Genomic DNA, 8,084 nt, shown 5'->3' with positions numbered 1-8,084 from the left:
GAGCAAGCAGCGGATCGAAGCAATGCTTACTGACCATTGGTTCCGTGCCAGCTTCCATCAATTCCACTGCCCCTCTCCTCACCCCCTGAACCATCTCCCTTTCACTTACACTTTTATTCTCTCGAGACACACAACAGGTTGAGATGCTTGAATCAAATGTAGGGTCTCTGCCCGAAACGTCAGCAATTACTTTCTGTCCACAGACGGCCGTGCGGCCTTGGTCATTGAGTACATTTAGAGCGGAGGTTGATTAATCAGGTTAAAGGTTATAGGTTAACAGGGCTAAGGGGGATAATAAATCAGCCGCGATGGAATGACGGGGAAGACCCGACGGGCCGAAAGCTCTATCTCTGTCCTATGGTCCTGACCCGAAACGTTGACAATTACTTTCGGCCCACAGACGCTGCTCGACCCGCTGAGTTCCTCCAGCACGCGATTTGTTGCCCGTCAGTTAGCTGCAGTGAGAGGCAATTAGTCCCACACCGTATCTTCGGGGTGTGCGAGGGAGCCGGACCACCAGGTTCAGCAATAGTTATCAAATCACTCTTACAGTTACCAACTCTGCAGATGCTGGAGAGCCGAGCAACGCACACAAAACGCTGGAGGAACTCAGTAGACCAACCAGCTTCCATGGAAAAAAGTACAGTCGACATTTCGGGCCGAAACCCTTCGGCAGGACTGGAGAAAAAACAATGTCGAGGAATAGATTTAAAAGGTGGGGGAGGTGAGAGAGAAACGGCAGGTGATAGGTGAAATATTTGCTTATTTTATCATTATGATTATTATCATTTGTTTTTTTTATTTGTATTTGTACAGTTTGTATTTTTCCACATTTATTGTTTTCCTGTTGGATGCGGTCTTTCATTAATTATATTGCGTTTTTTACATTTATTATGAATATCCGCAAGAAAATGAATCTCAGGGTATCTGGTGCCCTATAGTAAATTTACTCTGAACTTTGAACATTCGAGGTCAGGATCAAACCTCTGTCCGTTGAGACAGACATAGATTCTCGCATCACGCCATCAAATCAGATCAAAGAGAGAACCAGACTTGAATGGGTCATACTGAGAGAAGCATCAGTTTAGCAGCCGGCGCCGTGGCTTAGTTGGTTAAAGCGCCTGTCTAGTAAACAGGAGATCCTGAGTTCGAATCTCAGCGGTGCCTACTGTGCGAAAATCATTTTGAATGGAAGTGTAATCTTTACAGTCCAAGGAGTTGTTTACAGCCCTCCCTCCCCCACCGGTCGCCGCGTGGGTTTCCTCCTTGTGACCCGCCTTCCTCCCAAAGACCTACTTGAAATGTAGAGTAACACACATGCTATGTTGGTGCCGGAAGCAGTTGTGGGCTGCCCCTGGCTCATCCTCAGACCGTGATGGTTGTTGAAGCAAAACAGCACATTTTACTCTCGTAGTAGTGGGGGCGGGCAGTGGGGATAAGCTCCCACTACCTATTAAGCGGCCTGTGGCAAAAAATTCCACAAATTCAATACTTTGGCTAAAGAAATTCTACCTCATCTCATTCTAAAAGGCTGTGTCCTCTGGTCTTAGGCTCTCCCATCATAGGAAAGATCATCTCCACATCCACTCTATCAAGGCCTTTCACCATATGATAGGTTTCAATGAGGTCACCCCTCATTCTTCTAAATTCTATTGAAATCAGGCTCAGAACCATCAAATGTTCTTCATGTGACAAGCCACTCAATCCTGGAATCATAGTTGTGAACCTCCTTTGAACCCACCTCCAGTTTCAGCACATCCTTTCCAAGATAAGGGGCCCAAAACTGCTCACAATGTTCTAAGTGAGGCCTCTCCGGTGCTTCATAAAGTCTCTACGTTACAGCCTTGCTTTTCTTTCTAGTCCTCTCGAACTGAATACTAACATCACACTCACCACAGACTCAACCTGTCATAAGGAGGTGGCTGGGAATGAACCCAAGTGCAAGACACAGACACTGAAGTACTAGGGACAGGACTAGGATACAGGGCGATGGCAAGGACATGGACACGAAAACCGGGAACCCGGAACAGGACTGGACAAGAGAGCTAGGAGCCCGGGCTTGGACTCCGAGCCAGAGACTGGACAAGGACCCAGTACCTGGGTCTTGCCTCTGGCTCGGACCCCAGAACTAGGCAAGGATGAGGCTTGGCAGGCAGGCAGGACGAGGCTGGAGTCTTCAGGCTTGAGGCTAGAGACCAGAGACTTGGCTTGGCAGGAGGCAGGAGGCTGGAGTCTTCAGGCCGGAGGCTAGAGGCTAGAGGCTTGGCTTGGCTAGAGGCCAGAGGCTAGAGACTTGGCTTGGCTAGAGGCTAGAGGCTAGAGGCTGGAGTCTTCAGGCTTGAGGCTAGAGGCGAGGCTTGGCAGGAGGCAGGATGGACTCTGAGCCAGAGACTGGACAAGGACCCAGTACCTGGGTCTTGCCTCTGGCTTGGACCCCTGAACTAAGCAAGAATGAGGCTTGGCAGGCAGGCAGGACGAGGCTGGAGTCTTCAGGCTTGAGGTTAGGCAAGAGACGAAGCGAGTGTTGGCAGGAGGCTGGAGGCTGGAGGCTGGAGGCAGGAGACTTGAGGCGAGGCTGGAGACAGGAGACTTGAGGCGAGGTGAGGCTGGAGGCTGGAGGCAGGAGACTTGAGGTGAGGCTGGAGGCTGGAGGCAGGAGACGAGGCGAGGTGAGGTGAGGCTGGAGGCTGGAGGCAGGAGACTTGAGGTGAGGCTTGGCAGGCTTCTCCTGGGCAGGGCGCGGATCGCCACCTGACATTGGCAAGGGACAGGAAGGGACAGAACCAACCCCAGGTAACGGCAAGACGGCCTGGCTTACCTGGGCGAAGGCAAGGGACAGGAAGGGAGCTGGTACAGGGTGGCTCCAGGACAAGACTGCAGGCGAGACGGGGCAAGAGTTACCGGCAAGACAAGACAAGGCTTCTGGCAAAGCAAGGCGAGACGAGAACTTCAGACGAGGCGAGAGTTACCGGCAAGACAAGGCAAGGCTTCTGGCAAAGCAAGGCGAGACGAGACGAGAGCTACCAGCAAGACAAGGCAGGGCTTCAGGCGAGGAAACAGAAGGCAGGGGAAGGGATACAAGGAGTAAGGACAAGAACAATCCAGCCGCCACGCCTGGGTCTCTGGAGGTATTTATGCAGCCAGCCCCAACGAGCATCAGCTGCCTCAATTAGCTCAACAAGAACAGAAACAGGGTAGACAGGAAAACCTGGAGCAAGAGTCAATGGACCAGACCGTGAACCGGAATACGGACTACACGAATGGACCATGACACAACCTGCAAATTAACCTTTAGGGAATCCTGCACAACGACTCCCAAGTCCCCTTACACCTCAGTTTTTTTTGTATTTTCTTTCCATTTAGAAAATAGTTAACCCTTTCACTTTTTCAACAAAATGCATAACCATACACTTCCTGACACTGTAATCCATCAGCTATTTCTTTGCCCATCCTCCTAATCTGTTTAAGTCCTTCTGTCAACTTTCTACTTCTTCAAAACTACCTTCCTCTCCACTTATCTTCACATCCTCTGCAAACTTTGCAACAAAGCCATCAATTCCATCAACCAAATCATTGGCATATAATATAAAAAGAATCGGTCCCATCATAGAAACCCCAGTGGAACACCACTGGTCACCGGCAACCAACCAAAAAAGATTACCCTTATTCCCACCCTCTTCCTCCTGCCAATCAGGCACTGCTTTATCCATGCAAGGACCTTTCCTGTAATGCCATGGGATCATAGCTTGTTGAGCAACTTCATGTGCAGCAACTCATCAAAGGCCTTCTGAAAATCCAAATACACATCAACCGATTCTCCATTGTCTATCCTGTTTGTTGTTTCTTCAAAGAATTCCAACAAATTTGTCAGACAAGAATTTCCCTTGAGGAAACCATGCTGACTATGGCCTATTTTATCATGTGCCTCCAAGTACCCTGAGAACTCATCCTTAATAATCAACTCCAATATCTTCCCAACCACTGAGGTCAGACTAACAGGCCTATTGTTTCCTTTCTTCTGCCTCTCTCTCTTCTTGAAGAGTGGAGTGACATTTGCAATTTTCCAGTCTTCCAGAACCATTCCAGAATCTAGTGATCTTTGAAAGATCATTACTAATCCTCCATAATGTCTTTAGACATCTTTCAGGTCCAGGTGAACTTTTAGTTCCCCAAGAGCATTCTCTCTAGTTATGGTAACTTCACACACTTTGTGCTTCCTGACACCTGGAACATTCAGCATACTGCTCGCGTCTTCCACAGTGAAGACTGATGCAAAATACATATTCAATACTTCTGCCATTTCCTTGTCCCGCATTACTATCTCCCCAGATGCTGGAAATCCAAACAGCACAAACAAAATGCTGGAGGAACTCAGCAAGCCAGGCAGCATCTATTGAAAAGATTACAGTCAATGAATTGGGCTGAGACCCTTCAGCAGGACTGGAGAAAAAAGGTGAGAGGCCAGAGTTAGAAGGTGAGTGGGAGGGGAAGGAGAAACACAAGGTGACGGCAGGAGTGCTCTCCAGCATTGACTTCACGTGGGCCGATAGCCACTCTTGCCTTTCTTTTACAATTTCTGAAGAAACTATTGGTATCAGACTAGCTTACATCTAGCTATTGGTGTCAGGCTAGCTTCCATCTTTACCGTCTTAACAATTTTTTTAGTTGCATTCTGTTGGTTTTAAAAAGCTTCTCAAACTTCTAACCCCACTAATTTTTGCACTTTTATAAGACCATAAGACATAGGAGCAGAATTAGGCCATTCAGCTGATCGAATCTGCTCCACCATTCCATCATGGCTGATCCCGGATCCCAATGAATCCCATACACCTGCCTTCGCGCCACATCCTTTGATGCCTTGACCGATCAGGAAACGATCAACTTCCATCTTAAATATACCCATAGACTTGGCCTCCACCGCTGTCTGTGGTAGAACATTCCACAGATTCACCACTCTCTGGCTAAAAAAATTCCTCCTTACCTCTGTTCTAAAATGTCACCCCTCAATTTTGAGTCTGTGTCCTCTAGTTCTGGATACCCACACCATAGGAAGCATCCTCTCCACATCCACCCTATCTAGTCCTCAATGAGATCTCCTGCATTCTTCTAGATTCCAGTGAGTACAGGCCCAAAGCTGCCAAATGCTCCTCATATGTTAACCCCTTCATTCCCAGAATCATTCTCATGAGCCTTCTCTAGGGTTTCTCCAATGACAACACATCTTTTCTGAGACATGAGGCCCAAAACTGTTGACAATACTCCGTGTGGCCTGGCTAGTGTCTTATAAAGCATCAGCATTATCTCCTTGCTTTTATATTCTAATCCCCTTGAAATAAATGCTAACATTGAATTTGCCTTCTTTACCGCAGGTTCAACCTGTAAATTACCCTTCTGGGAGTCTTGCACGAGACCCTCTGCACCTCTGATGTTTGAACCCTTGCCCGTTTAGATAATAGTCCACACTATTGTTCCTTAGACCAAAATGCATTATCTTACATTTTCCAACACTTTATTCCATCAGCCACATTTTTGCCCATTCTTCCAATTTGTCTAAGTCCTGCTGCAATCACATTGCTTTCTCAGCATTACCTACCCCTCCAGCTATCTTCATATCATCCGCAAATTTTTCCACAAAGTCATCAATTCCATTATTCAAATCACTGACAAACAATGGGAAAAGTAATGGTCCCAATACTGACCCCTGAGGAACAGCACTAGTCACTGGCAGCCTACTAGAAAAGGCCCCTTTCAATCCCACTTGCTGCTTCCTACCTGTCAGCTATTCCTCTATCCATGCCAGTAACTTTCTTGTAACGCCATGGGATTTTATCTTGTTAAGCAGCCTCGTGTGTGGCACCTTATCAAATGTCTTCTGAAAATCCAAGTTAATGACATCCACTGCCTCTCCTTTATTACTTCCTTGAAGAACTCAAACAGATTTCTCAGGCAAGATTTCCCCTTACAGAAACCATACTGACTCCAAGTACCCCAAAGCTTCATCCTTAATAATGGACTCCAACACTTTTCCAACCACTGAGGTTAGGCTAACTTATCTGGTCCAGGAGACTTATTCACCTTAAGACATTTCAGTTTGCCTAGCACTTTTCTCTTTGCAGTAGCAATGGCATTTACTCTTGCTCCCTGACACTCATGGACCTCTGGCACACTGCTAGTGTCTTCCACAGTGAAGAGTGATGCAAAGTACCCATTAAGTACATCTGCCATTTCTTTGTCCCCCATTACTACATCAACAGCATCATTTCCCAGTGGTCCAGTATCAACTCTCACTTCCCTTTTACTCTTTGTATAACTGAAGAAACTTTTAGTATCCTGCTTTATATTATTGGCCAGTTTGCCCTCATATTTCATCTTTTCCCTTCTTACAGCTTTTTCTGGTTGCCTTTTGTTGAATTTTAAAAGCTTCCTGATCATCCAACTTCCCACTCATTTTTGCTACCCTTTCCTTGGCTTTTATGCAGTCCCTAACTTCCTTTGCCAGGGACAGTTGCCTACCCCTGCCATCTGAGAACAATTTCTTCTGTGGGACATATCTATCCTGAGTCTTGTGAACTATTCCCAGAAACGTCAGCCATCTCTGCTCTGCCATCATCCCTGCCAGCATCCCCCTCCAATCCATCTGGGCAAGCTCCTCTCTCATGTCTCTATAATTCCCTGTATTCCATTGTGATACTGATACATGTGACTTGTGCATCTCCCTCTCGAATTGCAATATGGATTCAGTCCTATTATGATCACAGTCTCCTAAGGGTTCCTTTACATTAAGCTCTCTAATAAGATCCGGGTTATTACACAACACTCAATCTAAGATAGCCTTTCCCTGAGTAGGCTCAAGCACAAGCTGCTCTAAAAAGCCATCTCATATTCATTCAAGTTTCCTCTCTTGCAATCTGACACCAGCCTGATTTTCCCAATTCCCTTGCATATTGAAGACCCCTATTACAATTGTGTCATTACCCTTATTACATGCATTTTCCAGCTCCCTTTGCACCCTCAACCCCACCTCTTGGCTACTATTTGGAGGCCGAGATATGATTCCCATCATGGATTTCTTTTACCCTTGCAGTTTCTTCACTCCACCCACAAAGATTCAACATTCTCTGACCCTATGTCACCTCTGTACAAAGATGTAATTCCATCTCTTACCAACAGAGCCACACCACCACCTCTGCCTTCCTGCCTGTACTTTTGATACAAACTATATCCTTTGATATTAAGCTCCCAACTATGGACTTATTTCAGCCATGACTTAGTGATGCCCACAACCTCATACCGACCAATCTCTAATTGTGCCACCAGTATGTCCACCTTATTCCGAATGCTACGTGCATTTAAATACAGCACCTTCAGTACCGCATTCTTCGCCTTTTTGAATTTTGCCTTTGTTGCACAATTTAACTCTTTGCTCTGTCTGTATTTGTACCCAATCATTGGCTTGTCCTTCCTTATATTCATGTTACACCCATCATCTACTTGTAAAGCTGCTGGCTCATCCTCAGCTCTACCATATGGTTCCCATTCCCCTGCCATATTCGATTAAACCACTCCCAACATCTTGAGTAAACCTGCCCACAAGAATATTGGTCCCCCTTGGATTCAAGTGCAACCTGTCCCTTTTGTACAGGTCCTGCCTGCCCCAGAAGAGGTCCCAATTATCAAGAAATCTCTTTCCTTTAAAATACTTATTCCCCTTTGGATGTATATATCCTGTGTCTTCTCAATTGCTTCCAGAAATTCCAGCCCTTTCTGCTCTGCCATCATCTCTGTCAGTGTTCTTTTCCAATAAATTCTGGCTAGCTCCTCTCTCGTGTCTCTGAAATTCCATTTACTCCACTGTAATACTGATCCATCTGACTTTAGCTTCTCCTTCTCAAATTTCAGAGTGAATTTGATCATAATATGATCACTTGCTTCAAGGGGTTCTTTTACCTTAAGCCCTCTAATCAATTCCAGTTCACTGCATAATTCTCAGTCTTGAATAACTGACCCTGAGTGGGTTCAACCATGAGCTGCTCTAAAAATCTTGTAGCATTCTAGAAATTCCCTCTCATGCGATGCAGCACCGA

At 46.2% G+C, this 8,084-nt stretch overlaps 1 non-coding gene across 1 annotated transcript; it reads left to right on the top strand.

Moving 5' to 3' along the window:
- The first annotated feature begins 1,093 nt into the window (after positions 1-1,093).
- On the top strand, positions 1,094-1,167 carry trnat-agu (transfer RNA threonine (anticodon AGU)). Its single transcript has one exon. It is a non-coding gene; the product is annotated as a tRNA-Thr (tRNA).
- The last annotated feature ends 6,917 nt before the right edge of the window (positions 1,168-8,084 follow it).

The sequence above is a fragment of the Mobula birostris genome, chromosome 18 (genome assembly GCF_030028105.1).
Source record: "Mobula birostris isolate sMobBir1 chromosome 18, sMobBir1.hap1, whole genome shotgun sequence".
Lineage (NCBI taxonomy): Eukaryota > Metazoa > Chordata > Chondrichthyes > Myliobatiformes > Myliobatidae > Mobula > Mobula birostris.
Note: the sequence above shows the minus strand (reverse complement) of the source record. Positions and strands in the feature narration are given on the sequence as shown.